General features: G+C 38.4%; 1 long non-coding RNA gene across 3 annotated transcripts in view; it reads right to left on the reverse strand.

Moving 5' to 3' along the window:
• LOC128097616 (uncharacterized) overlaps window positions 1-15,266 on the reverse strand; it is a 113,007-nt gene that overhangs the window by 51,153 nt on the left and 46,588 nt on the right. Inside the window, exon 1 of one of the 3 annotated variants that reach the window (XR_008213916.1) lies at window positions 4,194-5,269. The exons of the other annotated variants lie outside the window; for them this stretch is intronic. This is a non-coding gene — a long non-coding RNA (uncharacterized LOC128097616). Of the gene's footprint in view, window positions 1-4,193; window positions 5,270-15,266 lie in introns of those variants that run through there. 3 annotated transcript variants of the gene reach the window in all.

The raw sequence follows: 15,266 nt of genomic DNA on the forward strand, positions 1-15,266 counted from the left end.
GCAGAATGAAATGTGCATATTTCCAATACCAATACTTTCTATATGGAAATATCACCTGTGTTCATTTAATTGATGGTTTCTTTGTATCTCAAGTGCTGAGTGTTGTCTTCTTCTCTAGAGGAGACACGCAATCTTTATCTGGTTTTATTAATGCTTACTTATCCTGAAAATATTTAAGAGCATCGATTAATTGGACAATCTCTGATCATTTTGAACCATGTTTTTAGTTTAAAAAACACATTCTATTTATTCTCTGACAATTTTATACCTGTATACAGTGTATCTTGCTCATATCTACCCTCAATTCTCCCCCAAACTCCATTTCCCTCAAACAACATCCAATATATCCCCTTTCCACCTTCATGTCCTCTCCATTATTTATAACCCACTGAGTCCACTTGGTGCTGGATTGACCTTGTGCATGTCTTGCAGGTAATGACATCTGTAGTGATTTTGTGAGTGTAACAACCATGGTATATTCAGAGGACAGAATCTCACAGCACTCCCCCCTCATCCTTGAGATCTTATATTCTTTCTGTCCCCTCCTCCACAATGTTCCCTGAGCCTTGCTGGGGCAGGAGGGAAGAGGGGTTGACAGAGATTTAGGACCAAGCATTCAACACTCATTTATCCTCAGCATTTCTAGCAGTTATGAGTCTCTGCATTAATTGCTGCTGGCTGCAGAAAAGAATGAAAGCTTTTCTGGCCAAAGTTGATAACATCGCTAACCTATGGGTATAAACATAAATATTAGAAAGCAGTTTGACAAGGTCTCCAATTATCGAAACAACAGTGGGTTTACTAGAGCCTATGACCTCCTAAAGCAGGGGCTTTGGACCAGGTTTATAGTACCAGGCATGGATTCCCTCCTTCCTGTGCTGCAGGCCTCAAATTTGATTTTAAAAAGTAGTTGATTATACCTGTAAACTATCTTACCAATATCACACCATCACAGCACTGTAGCATTCAAGGGTCAGCTGAGTAATAATAGCACTAATGGCTTTTCTCCAACAAAGGTCTGCAAAACATCCTCCAGCATTATGTAGGCTAGCTAGCAGGTAGAAAGTAAATTCCTGGTTTTCATTTTTCTTTGCAACTGAACAAAATTCCATCGTGTGTATGGACCACATTTTTATTATCCATTCATCAGTTGATGGACATCGAGGCTGATTCTACTTTCTGACGACTGTAAATGGTGCAGCAATGAACACATCCAAAGAGAGCTGCTCTGTCATAGGATATGGAATCCCTTGAGCGCATGCCCAGCAGTAATATACGACTGGATCATATGGTAGTTCTATGTTCAGGTGCTTGAGGAATCTCCACCCTGATTTCCATAGTGGCTGAGCTAGTTTATACTCCTACCAGCAGTGAGGAGGGATTCTCTACATCTTCACCAGAATTTGTTATCATTTGTTTTCATGATGACATCCATTATGACTGGGGTGAGATGAAATCTCAAAGTACCTTTGATTTACATTTCCCTGACAGCTAATGATGTCGAACACTTTTTGAAATATTTCTTATTCATTTGTATTTCTTCTTTTGAGAATTTTCTGTTCTGTTCGGTTCCATGGCTTGCATTTTAATTAGGTTTTTTGTTTCATTTTTCTTGGTGTTAGTTTATTGAATTCTCTGTATTTTTAAAATATTTTAGTTCAAATATTTTTCAGTATTTTCACATCAGCATTAGTTTCTTCATAATGTTTAGTCACAAACCCAGCATAGTACCAAAAACATTATTAATGACCCTAGAAGTAACTGTGAGAATATTTCTTCCTAGAATTGACTTTGCTTCCTCATTGTGTATGTGCTTTGTTTTACTTGGTTTTTGGTTATGGATCTTTATCAGCCTTTGCATAGAAACAATATTTATAAAAATAATTCATAAGAATGACTCTCAAATTCCTAAACTCAGTCTCACCTTAGTACTTAAGCCTATGCTCCCACTGGTTTTCATTTCCTGGATGCTCTATGCAAATACTTTGAATAAAATACTTGGTCATTTTTTTCTGCCCTCAGAAAAGTTTTAAATCAAGATTTTTTCTAAAATTAGATGAGTTGATATATCTTCTTAAGTTGGATATTTAAAATGTCATAACACCTTAACAAAGTGATAGGTTCTGTTTCTGTCTGTAAGTTACTGACCTGCCTTACACTCACTTTCAGAAGTTCCTTTGTATGCGGGACACCACACTAGTGCTTCCTAAAGGGTCATGCCTCCTACTCACCATGTTTAAGGGGCGTCTTTCCCATACTGATTCTGCACTTACATGTGGGACTTGCTTGGCCATAGGTTACCAAACATGACAAACAGGCTTTATAAGCTCTTGCACTGAGTCTTATTCTCTTGGGAATCCAGTCTTCAAGCTGCAGAGAGCTGCAGGGGAGTCTCTTGGAGGAACTGTAGAAATACTACAGAACAAGACTCTAGATGGAGAATCAAGGCATCTGGGCCGTACTCTCAACCCAAAGCACAGACTGAGCGACCCCAGACAGCTCTGAAGAAATACTTGACCAATACAAGATCATGAGAAATGGCAAATGCTGTTATTTTAAGTCTAGTGTAAAGAATTTTTGTTTGACAACAATAGAAAACTGATTTTTTTTCATCTTTAAACATGATGGGATTCAATATTTTTCCTGTTTTGCCATGTCTTGTCCAAGGCTATTGAACAAAAACGTATTAAATACCCCACATATCAAATATGTCCACATGAAAGCCAGAATGACTACATCAGGTGGGAATTCAAAGAGCATTTTTCATTTCCCCTGAAAATCAAGAATCCTTGCATCATCCCAAGATCATTTCATTAGTGATTGGACTGAAACATGCAGGATGATCTGTCAGCAGTCAGCAGTTTCAAAGCCCTAATGCACCATTTCTAAATCATACATTCTTCAGAAAACCGAGAGTGTCATACACAATCCTTGACGAGTTCTGCTTAATGTATTGTAAACTTCTTCAATAAATAAGAAACCTAGTGTGTGTCTCTACTCAAAAAAATATACAGCTATATTCCACATACGGTTTCACAGATCTGAAGCCAATTCACATCCTCACTAACAAAAATTGCATCAATATTTTAATACATTTTAGCCAACTTGTTCGCTCTAAAAAAAAAGAAAGAAAGAAAGAAAAGCTAACTGGGAAGAACAAATAAAATAGAAAAATAATGGTGCTTCCATAATTGAGGCAAAAATGGTGTGTGAAAAACACCCTGTGCCTCTAGTCCTCAACTCACTAATCCCCACACCACATCCTGTCACAGAGAATAGTCTACAAAGCACTGCTTTTAAATGACGTCATAAAATAATATACACAGACAAAGAAGGTAGAGAGAAGCCATGAATTGCAGTCAAAGAAGTGAGTGCTGAACAAAGGTAAGAGCAGACATTGAACAAGAGACTTGTTTCACTCCAGAGAAGGAAAAAGAAACTACGCGTTGCCATGGATGGAGCTCAGCTGCAAGGCAGCAAGTGAGGTGTTCTTTCGAAGGAGCTAGCTCACCGTACTTGCAGTGCATCCCAGACAGACCTGTGGCCTGACTGTAATGAAGCATTACTCTCAGAAGGATCCCAGTGTAGAAGATGAATTCATCTAAACACAGCTCAGGTTCAATTTGGGACCCATTAGTATTGACATGTCCCTGTCTCTCCTACACTCAGAATATCATGCCTTAATCAGTTTCTCCAGCACCTGAGAGAGTAAACCACCAGTGTGGAGATATAGGCTATTGAAATAGCAAGGAAAATGGATTAGATCAAGAGGAGAGTTCTTCCTGAACTGACAAAATTCTTAAAAAATGATTTCTTTCTCGATGGTACCACAATGGCTTAATGGAAATGCTGTGGCTGAGGTAGATGGGGAAAAGAATCAGATTTCACATTTGCCTTTACTTTTTCTTTCACAAAAGTAAATCGAAAGTTCTAATGCCTTAAAATATATCACCATTTTGAGTTCCATCCTATAGGATTATGTCTTCACACTTTGGTTCTTTTTCCAATTAATGGTCCATTTGTGGAATGCATATGTAGTTATTTCAGTTCTGCATGGCTCATTAGAGAGCCTTCTCAGTGCGAGTTTCATTCCCCTTGGTCTGATATGAATGTATTCATTTAGGGACACACTATAAAATAACTAATAAAGTAAATTTTGAACATTTAGAAAGAAGCAATAAAGCCCAACTTACCTTCCTTGAAAAATAATTTCATCTGTTGTGGCTGTCTTAAAGATTTGAAATCAGGAAGGCATTTTTCATAAGTGGTTTTTATTATAACCTGGAACCTGACTCCTCATTTAAATGTGCATATTAATGTGCAATGCATATCAGAGTAACTCCTGTGGGAAGGATAAATGTGTTAGATTGTGCAAGTATAAAGAATGTAAGAATAAACACAAAAAACTGGCAGCCAGTCAGATGGGAGGGGCTGCTATTCTTTTTTTCTTCCTGAGTAATTTCTCAGTTTGCATGAAGCTTTTGTTCTTTTTAAATACTCAAACTGTTTGTGATTTCATCTGGCTTGTGGACAAAATCCTACCTAAATGTGCTGGGTTTTGCTGTTCTATTTTTTTTACTTGTTCTTTTGATAATTTCAATGATAAAAATATCTTCCTGATGAAAAAGTAATATCTTAAAAAAATCTACTTAAGACATTTTGACAAGTTTCCATTAAAGACAAAAATCCTAGCTATTTCCACTGGCAAGCAGCAATTAGACATTGTTTCTATGCTGCTTGCTTAACAGATTAAGAATAGTTATTAGGAGAATATTGATGATAAAAAGCTAACATGCCAGATATAACTTATACACACAAATTGTAAATGGCTTATATGAGACACAAGACTGAGTGCATTTTGGGTTGATAGGTGATGAGACTGTTCATTTGGCCTCAGACTATTAGTCCCAAGTGAGTAACTCCACTATGTATGTCAGTCTGGATCTGCCTGTCCCTGGATTAGCCCGTAGTATGATGACCAAGAAGGTTAACTCCGTTTGCATGGATAGTTCCCTTAGATTCAAAACACGCTTCAATTTAACCTAGTCCTGTAATCATACTTAATATTTAACTCACAACCATACACAATAAAAAAACACAAGACCGAAAAACAAACACATAAAAACATCTGTGCTCTCCTTCACTCTCAAAGTTAATAAAGTTTTGTAGAAACTCCATTTTCAGCTTCTCTCATTGTCTGCTGCTCTGTGGAAGGCAGCATTACCAAAGTAAGTACTTCACTCTTGGTGGCACAGTACGCAGTTGCTCTGGAGTTCGAGGTCGTCATTCAAAACTCAAACACTTAAAGAAGACATGAAATATGATTATATCATAATTGCATTATTCTCAGTCACATATGATAGCTGAATATACCTGCAACAATAAAATAGCAAAATTTGTTAAAAATTGTATGGTTTTTATGAAATATACATGAATACTCAGACTTCAGAAAGCCTGAAGCAGACTATAAATAAACAACATAAAAGAATTTTCAGCAGGAGCATTTAAATGCAGTTCAAAGAACTTGGGTCTCTTGTTTGCAGGCCTTTTGAGTTATAAAGTCAGTTTAAAAGGTTGTAAATCAGCTATTTGAGGTGATTTTCACAATTTCAAATCTCCGGGCTTGTGAGCTTTTCTCTATCTTGCCTCCTCCACCTTCTCCTCTAGATGTTTACAGTAGACACCCAGCCTCCAAACAGACTGAGTCATGATAAGCCACGCTCCTAGAAATGTGTGGCTCTTGCAATGAAACATATCTGGTAAGCATTTAAGAGAGTAACATTCTTTTCTGGCAAGAAGGCTAATGCACGGATGTGAGGCTCAAGGCTGCTAGCCACCTGCAACACACAATGGGACTCAAAAGGCTTTTGTTTAAAGATAAAGAAAATGCATACTAGCATGTTTTATTTGAAGAACTGGGGAGAGAGTAGATAAGGAAGGGAGGAAAGAAGGGGAGGAGACAGCAGGAAGGAGAGAAGAAAATAATCAGAGAGCTGTGGTTTTCTAATTGACTGAACCCAATCTCTCAAATGGCTTTGCTGACTACAAGCTATGCAAACTCTCATAGCTCCATGTTCCTACAGAATGTTTCTGAAAGCAGAAGGTACCATTCCTGATTCACAAGTTCATGTGTCTATCCTGATACACAAATACCCTGTGGGACCCTGAATGGTGAGTGCCCCTGAAAGGTCTTCATGAAACAATGAGACAGATTCTAGAAGGGCAGTGTCCATGGGAGATGCATAGCTGAATGCAGCGTGGTGTTCAGTGACCCCATTTCTGCACCAGGCCTGAAGAACCACTGATCATCCACAATTTCTCATACTTGGTTCTAAATGGGTGTCATAACTTTCTTCTCTGGAAAGTTGCCTGGCATCAGCTGGTGGGGAGGACTCTCTCCTGAGGGCTTCTGTCTTTCTATCTGCCTCCTCTGTTAACCTTCAGTGTGCTCATTCAAGGGAATCATTTCTTCTACCAGACAAGTGCCCTACCTCTTCTCTGCTCTGAAACCCACTTCTCTCTCCAGATAACAAAACAAATCTCTAACAATAGCCCTGGCTGGTCCTTATAAATGCAGAATTTGAATGAAGGAAAAATAAAGTTCTTTTGAGCTTAATTGTGAAATCCAATTATATACTTTGTTAATTAAAAAGTAAAAAAGAAAGAAACATTCTCCTAATGTCATAAGATGGGGAAATACCTACAAATCTATATCCTACCACGTAGACTACCCCATAAATATTAAAACATTTTTATTTAGAGAATCTAACCTCTGTTTCCCTGGGTTGTAATAAAGAACAAAACAGGACTGTAGCTTTGACAATAAGTTACCAATGTTAAATTCAGGCTATATTCATAAGTAAAAACACATCTATTCCATTTATTTTTGTTTCTTTATTGCTTTTTTTCTCCACTATACCCAAAGGAACACACTTTCAGCAGAGCATCCCTGTATAATCACAGGAACCAAAAATACCCTTGAGTCCTCTGCACAAAAAAAGGTATGGCAGTGAGTGATGATTTCAAAACCTCCAAATAATGATAAACACTTAAGAACTTGTACTAGAAACTCTAGACTCTCTCATCTGTGCTTCGCTTCTGCACATCCACATACAAACCAAAAGCAAAGACAGCATGTACAACCCACTGCACTATCAAATAGAAAAGTTATAAAATCCTTTGTATCTCCACAATTTCATCCCTCTAAATTTCTAAAACCATTTGTATGTCCCCAAGGAATAAGTTATCTCTTACTTTATCACTGTTTTCTGGGTTCCTTAGCTGTCCGGGTATCTCCATTTTCCCTGATCATCTGAATCTTGGGTATCTGATAGTCCTTTATCTTCACTCACTTCTAAAGTCAATTTACTGTCATAACCCTTCTTTACCTCCAGTTCATCATAGACAGATTTTCTTAGTGTGTAAGTCTCGATCACATCATAAACCTCTGTGCCACCCATTCCCCTGCCATCCCAATATCCAGTAGGCTGAATGAGGCACACCTCCAACTGGACTCGCTGCATTTCAGCCAACATGTGCAGCCTGGACAATGTTTGCTGCTTCCCAGTCACCAGCATTCCCTACCTGGCCCACATTTGTCTTTATCTTAGGAGCCACCACTACTCTAAATGTCTCACTAGTAAAAGAATGTGACCAAGTTGTCACTGTTTGGTTTCTGTTAGCACAAACAAGACTTTATGGCTTAATCCTCTCTCAAAATTCCTTTCCATGATCTGAAGACAAACACTGTATATGCCTTAGACACATGAAAAATACCAAAATTAATATCCAAAAACATGAGTCATGAGGAGAGATTCATACTTAACTAATTTTACGTATCAACTTAAACATTCTTTTGCCAATTTAATTTTCCTTAGCAATTTGACTTAAACACATTCCTTTTTGCTTGTGTTAGTGTTGTCATAAGGTCCTGGCTATCCTGCCTCATCTTCAGGAACTTCTGGCTTTGCGCCTCCTTGTCTGATTGTTCTCTAGACATGAACGTACCTGTGGTTCTGCTTTATTGTCTGATGTTGCCCCTCTAGAAAACTAGAGCTAGAAACAGTCATAGAAACAATGGGAACATGGCAAACCTTTTTGTGCTCTCTTGATTTCATTTTTGAGATCATAATATTGTTGCATTTCTCCCTTACCTTTCCTCCCTTCAAACCTTCCCATATACCCCTCCTCACTCTCCTTCAGATTCACGGCCTCTTTCTTCACTAATTGTTATTGCCTGCATATATATATTTATATATGTGTGTATATATATATATATTTATATATGTGTGTATACATATATATGTATATATATATATATATATAAAATATGCTCAGTCTGTGTGATGTTACTTGTATGTATGTTTTCAAACATTATTTTAAATATTACCAGGACTAAAATTAGACTAGAAAGAAACCATGGATATTGAAAAACAGGACAGAAAACTTCAGTCTATGTGGTAAGGAAGGCTTCTCTTAGGAGATAGTCTTGAAACTAGGGCCTAAATACGGAAGATGTGGGCATGGCAATACATGGAAGAACAGATGTGAAGACATGGGAAAGGGCCCAAGGAGGCAATGACTGTGTTCTTTCTGTTGCGGGATCATAAAGTGGAGCACATGAGGAAGACAGGAACAGGAGGCTGGGTGACCAGGTGTGAGACTAGTGCCACATCCACATGGACAGGATGAGTGGTGGCCGCAGGACTCACATCAGGATGTGGAGATGGCAGGAAGCACCGAGTTTAGAGTCTCTTCCAGAGATAAAACTGCTAACACTCCAAGTGAATTAAAAAATGTTGGTTATTAAACAAGTGAGAATGGAAATTCCCCTCTAAACAGTTGGGCAGACGGTAGATTGACGGATATGTCATTCACAGACAGAAAAGGGCATATTTAGGGATGAGGGTCAAAATTCAATTGTTCAGTTTTTATACTTGTTATATTTAGGTGGTGTCTCGTAGACATCTAAATGGTGACTGTCACAAAATAAGCAAGAAGAGCGGGCTGTAGTCTCTGGCTGGTGCCCACCTTTGTATATTTGGCTCTGTAAGATTGAGGCTAGTTTACTAAAAGCTACATATTCAATACATGTTTCACTTCTGACTTCCTGTTTGTTTCTCATTTAGTATTTATTGGAGTTTTTTATTAAGTAAATTTGTTCCCCTCCCTTCTCTCATCCCAATTCCTCCCCCCACCTCCCCTATGCCTACCCCCAATCCACTCCTCCTCTGTTTCTATTCAGAAAGGGGTAGGCCTCTTGTGGGTGTCAACAAAGCATGGCCTATCAAAGTTGAGGTAGGACTAAGCTCCTCCCCTGGTATTCAGGTTTGGTAAGGCAACCCAGTGTGAGGAATAGGTTCTCAAAAGCCACCCAAAGCATCAGGGACAGTCCCTGCTCCCACTGCTCGGAGTCCCACAAGTAGACACAACTGTCACACATATGGAGAGGGCCTAGGTCAGTCCTATGAGGGCTCCCTAGTTGTTGGTCCAGTGTCTGTGAGCTCCTGAGCTGCACCAGTTTCTCAGTGGGTTCCCTTGTGATGACCTTGAGCCCCTGGCTCATACAATCCTTCCCCCCTCTCTTTAACAGGACTATCAGAGCTCAGCCCAGTGCTTGGCTGTGGATCTCTGCACCTGCTTCCATCAGTTACTGGACAAAGGCTCTCTGATGACAATTAGTGTAGTCACCAATCTGATTACAGGAGATGGCCAGTTCAGACCATCTATCTGCTATTGCTAGGAGTCTTAGCTGGGGTCATCCTTGCAGATTTGTTGGAGTTTCCCTTGCACCAAGTCTCCACCTGACCCAGAAATGTCCCTCATCAAGACATTGCTTTCATTACTCTTGCCCACCATCCTACCCCCAACCTGATCCCTCATATTCTCATCCCCAACCACCCCCAGTTTACCCAGGAGATCTCTTCTATTTCCCCTCTTTGGCCCCTCCTTGTTACCTAGACTCTCTGGAGCTGTGAATTGTAGCATGGTATACAGCTAATATCCACTTATGAGTGTGTCTATACCATATTTGTGTTTCTGGGTCTGGGTTACCTCAATAAGGATGATATTTTCTACTTCCATCCATTTGTTTTCAAATTTCCTGATGTTATTGTTTTTTACAGCTGAGTAACACTCCATTGTGTAAATGTACCACATTTTCTTTATCCATTCTTCAGTTGAGAGGTATCTAGGTTGTTTCCAGGTTCTGGCTAATATGAAGAACACTGCTATGAACATAGTTGAGCAAGCATCCTTGTGGTATGATTGAGCATCCTTTGGATATATGCCCAAGATTGCTATAGCTGGGTCTTGATCATTGGGTTTTATTTTAAGGTTGTAAGAAAGAAGGAGAAATGCATGAAATAATTTATGTTTTCTAGTGGCCACAAATATTATATTATTATATTATGGTAACAGCAGCAGACAGCAGCCTCCAGCTCCAAGCTGCTTCTGCAATGGAGTTTCATGCTGCCTTCCGGCTTCCTAGATCTAGAGGCAGCTAGACCAATGGCATCACACTCCCAAAGCCTGAACACCAGCCACAGTGCTCTCTCTTACACTCTTGCTCTCCTGTCAGAAAGGCTCGGTATCTGAGAAACTGCTGAGTGGAGATCCTCAGAGCTACTGCATACTCTACCCAAACACCTGCTCCACAAAGGCCTTGCCACAGCCCCCATGCAGCCCTACTCTGAGTTCCCAGTGTCCAGTAGCCTATGTGCTTTCCTAAGAATGGTTGTTCCTCCCTATGGTTACAGATTAACATGTTCCTCTTTACTATTTATAAAATGTGTGGGTACAGTTCCCTGATCAACTTCTCTTTCTTTCAAATTCTGTTTTCCTTTTTATACTCTAGCACAGAAGGTAGATGAAGAATAGATAATGATAGGTTAGATAAATGAGAGGTGGATAGTAACAGGTTAGATGAGAGAAGGGTGGGTGATGCATAGATTAGTACAAGAAACCTTATACTAGTACAGAGAAGAAAGAAGATGATAGGTAGGTAGGTATAGGTAGGTAGGTAGATAGATAGATAGATAGATAGATAGATAGATAGATGGATAGATAGATAGATAGATGATAGATAGATGACAGATACATAGATATATAGATGCATACATAGATACATAGATAGATTATAGAAAATATACAGACAGATGTAATTAAAGTGATGGGTGTACACAAATTTATTATAAATATGTACTTTTCTTTCTCTTAACAATGACTATTATCCATGAACGGACTCTTTGAATTACTTAAAAAGAAATCTTTCATTGAGATCATTGGATTATTAATTAGCAGTTATACTAACAACAACCTACTAATATCTGGTTTACTTCATATCACTTTCTGGTATCACCTTGTTTCTTATGAATGCTATTTATTATTCAAAGTTAAATCTCTTCCTGCAAGATGGTGTTTCTACCATCCCATAGTTGACATTTTGGATGCAGAGTAAAAGACAGAGCTCATTTGGTAATTCATTAAAAGTGCTGTATCCTGCTCGCAGGAAAATCATAGGTGCTTATTTGTAATTCCCTGTTGTTTTCAATATTAGTCACTAAAAATCAGAAAGGCAAAGATCTAGAAGAAAAAAGTATTTGACACATTTAGGTATCTTCCACATTCCATTTAAGAAACTGCAGCAATGTATTCCCTCCAGAGAAGCAGGCAAACTAACTGAAGAGCTTCTCCACCTCCTCCTCTCTCCAAATCCATTCTCCCAGTCTGATCCCCAGCTCTGCAAAAGAGCACCTGCTGCAGCCCACCACCACCCCACTCCCCACATACACCTATCTCCAGTAGATCATAGAAATCATCCCTTCCAAACTTCCTGCCCCCTATTCAAAGCTTTGTACTACCCTACACCTGCTGTGGCCACCACCTCATCTCTGTTCCCATCTCCAGTGGATCATACAAATTTTCTCCTCCAACTTTCCTGCCCAATCATGCTGTTATCTCAGCTGCCAACTCCAGCAGGCATTCCTGGGAACCCACCAGCCAAGCCTGCCGTAGAAGCAAATATCCCAGCAAAGCAGATGGGCAGCCTTCAGATCTTCAATCTCGTTCCTCTCCTTCATATCTAATTTCCCAGTCTCATCTGGCCCTCTACAGCAGATTACCTGCCCTGGCCTCCCCTCACTTTCTAACACCATTCCCAAAGGTCTAAGTAGATCCCTGTGGAACATCCTGCTTTCCTCCCTCCAGAGGACTCTCTCAACACCCCCATCCCCATTATAAAGTGTCAGTCAACAATATCTAGAAATATATTTTACTGGGAACCCCAAATGACCACACCTAGCAAGATCCCAGAAGAATTCCCCACCAGGCAAAACATAGTGACCACACTCTCCTAAGAACCAGAGAAGGCAATAGAAACCAAGGAACAAAACCCATAAAGACAAAAACCAGATATCAAAATCTAGAATTGCAATTTCCCAAACCCAGATGCCTAGATGCCAGTGTAAAAACATAGTCAACAACAACAAAGACAGTATGCCTATACTAGAGTATAACAACCAAACCACAGTGGGCCCTGAGAATTGCAACACAGCTGAAACACAAGACAATGTCCTTAATTGACCTTTATAGACACAATAGAGGTCTTTAAAGAGGAAATGAATAAATCTCTTAAAGAAATCAATGAACACAAACAGTGAAAGGAAATGAATAAAACAGTTCAATACCTGAAGGTGGAAATAGAATCAATAAAGAAAACACAAACTGAAGGAAATCTGGAAAAGAAAAATTTAGAAACTTGATAGAAACATCAGAAGCAAACCTCCCCAACAGAATACAAGAGATGGAAAAGAGATTCTCAAGCATTGAAGACACAATAGAAGAAATGGATACCTTGGTCAGAGACAATGTTAAATCTGAAAAAAATCCTGGCACAAAACATCCAGGAAATCTGGGACACTGTGAAAAGGACAATTCTAAAAATAATAGAAATGGAGAAAGAAGATACCAGGTCAAAAGCACAGAAAATACTTTAAACAAAATTGTAAATAATAATAATAATAATAATATTTTCTAACCGAAAGAAGGAAATGTCTATAAAGGTACAAGAAGAAATTAGAACAACAAATAGACAACCAGAAAAGAAATTCTCTTCTGTACATAATAATCAAAACATTAAATGTGCAGAACAAAGAAGGAATGTTAAAAGCTCAGAGGGGAAAAGACCAGGTAACATATAAAAGCATATCTATTAGAATAACACCTGACTTCTCAATAGAGACTCTAAAAGCCAGAGGGCTTGAACAGATGTGCTGTGCCAACCCAGGCTACTGTACCCAGAGAAACTTTCAATCACAAGAGACAATAAAATAAGACATTCTATGATAAAACCAAATTCAAGCAATATCTATCTTCAAATCCAGCCTACAGAAGGTGCTAGAAGGAAAACTCCAATCTAAAGAGATTAACCACACCAAGAAAACACAAGGAATATATAATAATTCCAGACCAGCAAATCTAAAGAGGGAAAACACACACACACACACACACACACACACACACACACACACACACACACACACACACACACACATACACATCAGTGGTCTCAATTCCACAATAAGAAGACAGACTAACAGAATGGAAGGGAAAACAGGATCTATCCTTCCACTGCACACATGAAACACACCTTAATATTAAGGATAGACATCATCTCAGGTTCAAAGAATGAGGAAAGATATTTCAAGCAAATGGACCTAAGAAGCAAGCTGGTGTAGCCATTTTAATATCTAACAAAATAGAATTCAGAACAAAACTAATCAGAAGACAGAGGGAAGGACAATACATATTCATCAAAGGGAAAATCCACCAAGAGGACATTGCAATTCTTAACAACTATTCACCAAACATAAGGGCACCCAAGTTTGTAAAAGAAATGAAAGACTACTACAGCTAAAATTACATATTGACCCTCACACACTGATCATAGGAGACTTCAGTACCCCACTCTGGCAGGTCATGCAGACAAAAACTAAACAAAGAAATACTAACTGATCTTATAAACCAAATGGACCTAACAGATATGATTGAAAATTTCACCCAAACACAAAAGAATATACCCTCTTCTCAGCAGCCTAAGGAACTTTATCCAAAATTGACCACACAGTGGGACACAAAGCAAGTCTCAACAGATACAAGAGAATTGAAATAACACTACATTCTATCTGACCACCATGGATTAGAGCTGTATATCACCAACAATAGGAGCTACAGAAAGCCTGAAAATTCATGGAAACTGTTCAACTCACTATTGAATGAAAAATGGGCCAATACAGAAACTAAGAAAGAAATGAAGACTTTCTAGACGAGAATGAAAATGAATATATAACATAACCAACTTAAAGGCATACAGTGAAGGTGGTTCTAAGAGGCAAGTTCATAGCACTAAGTGTCTACATTAAAAAATAAATGAGGAGATCTCATACTAGTACATTAATAGCACACCTGAAAGCTCTAGAGCAAAAAGAACAAACCATACCCAAAAGGACTTAGCATCAAGAAGTCATCAAACTCATGGCTGAAATCAATAAAATAAAAACAAAAAAAATACAAAGAATCAATGAAACGAAGAGTTTGGGTTTTTTTTCCTTTTTTCGAAAATAATTTTTTCTCACATAATATATCCTGATTAGTTTCCCTGCCCTCTCTTCTCCTCCCAGGTACTCCTCTCCCATCCAGATCCACTCACTATCTGTCTCTCATTAGAAAAGAACAGGCTTCTAAAAGATAATAATAAAACATAAAAATATAAAATACAGTAAGACAAAAGAAAAATTAACACATTGAATTCTACAAAACAAGCAAACAGAAAGAAAAGAGCCCAAGAGAAGGCATGAGAATCAGAGACTCACTTATTCGCACACTTAGAAAAAAAAGAGAAAAATACAGGAAGTTAACCTATGTGATGGCTGGCATGAACTGCAGGAAGAAGTAGTTTTATCTGAAATCTTCAAGCAAAGTATCAAAGCTGTCAGGAAACTTTGCAACAGAAAGTCTGAAAGCAAATGTGAATTCTATATATGACTACGGTTTGCAGACAGAAGGGTTGCAGAGAGAAAAAATAAATAGATGTTTATGATCTTGCATTAAATATCCAGTTGGCGTTATTCAACAGAAAGAATACATTCAAATAAGAATAAGAGCAAAAAGGCAATACAAAAGGTGTTGAGTGATATTCAAGTATTAATTAGAAAAGAAAAAAAGATCATGTATTTTCTCTTTTCCTGTTCTCCAAATTTGATTTTCTC

Source organism: Peromyscus californicus, unplaced genomic scaffold, assembly GCF_007827085.1.
Source record: "Peromyscus californicus insignis strain IS unplaced genomic scaffold, ASM782708v3 Scaffold_5__1_contigs__length_169319896, whole genome shotgun sequence".
NCBI classification, from domain to species: domain Eukaryota; kingdom Metazoa; phylum Chordata; class Mammalia; order Rodentia; family Cricetidae; genus Peromyscus; species Peromyscus californicus.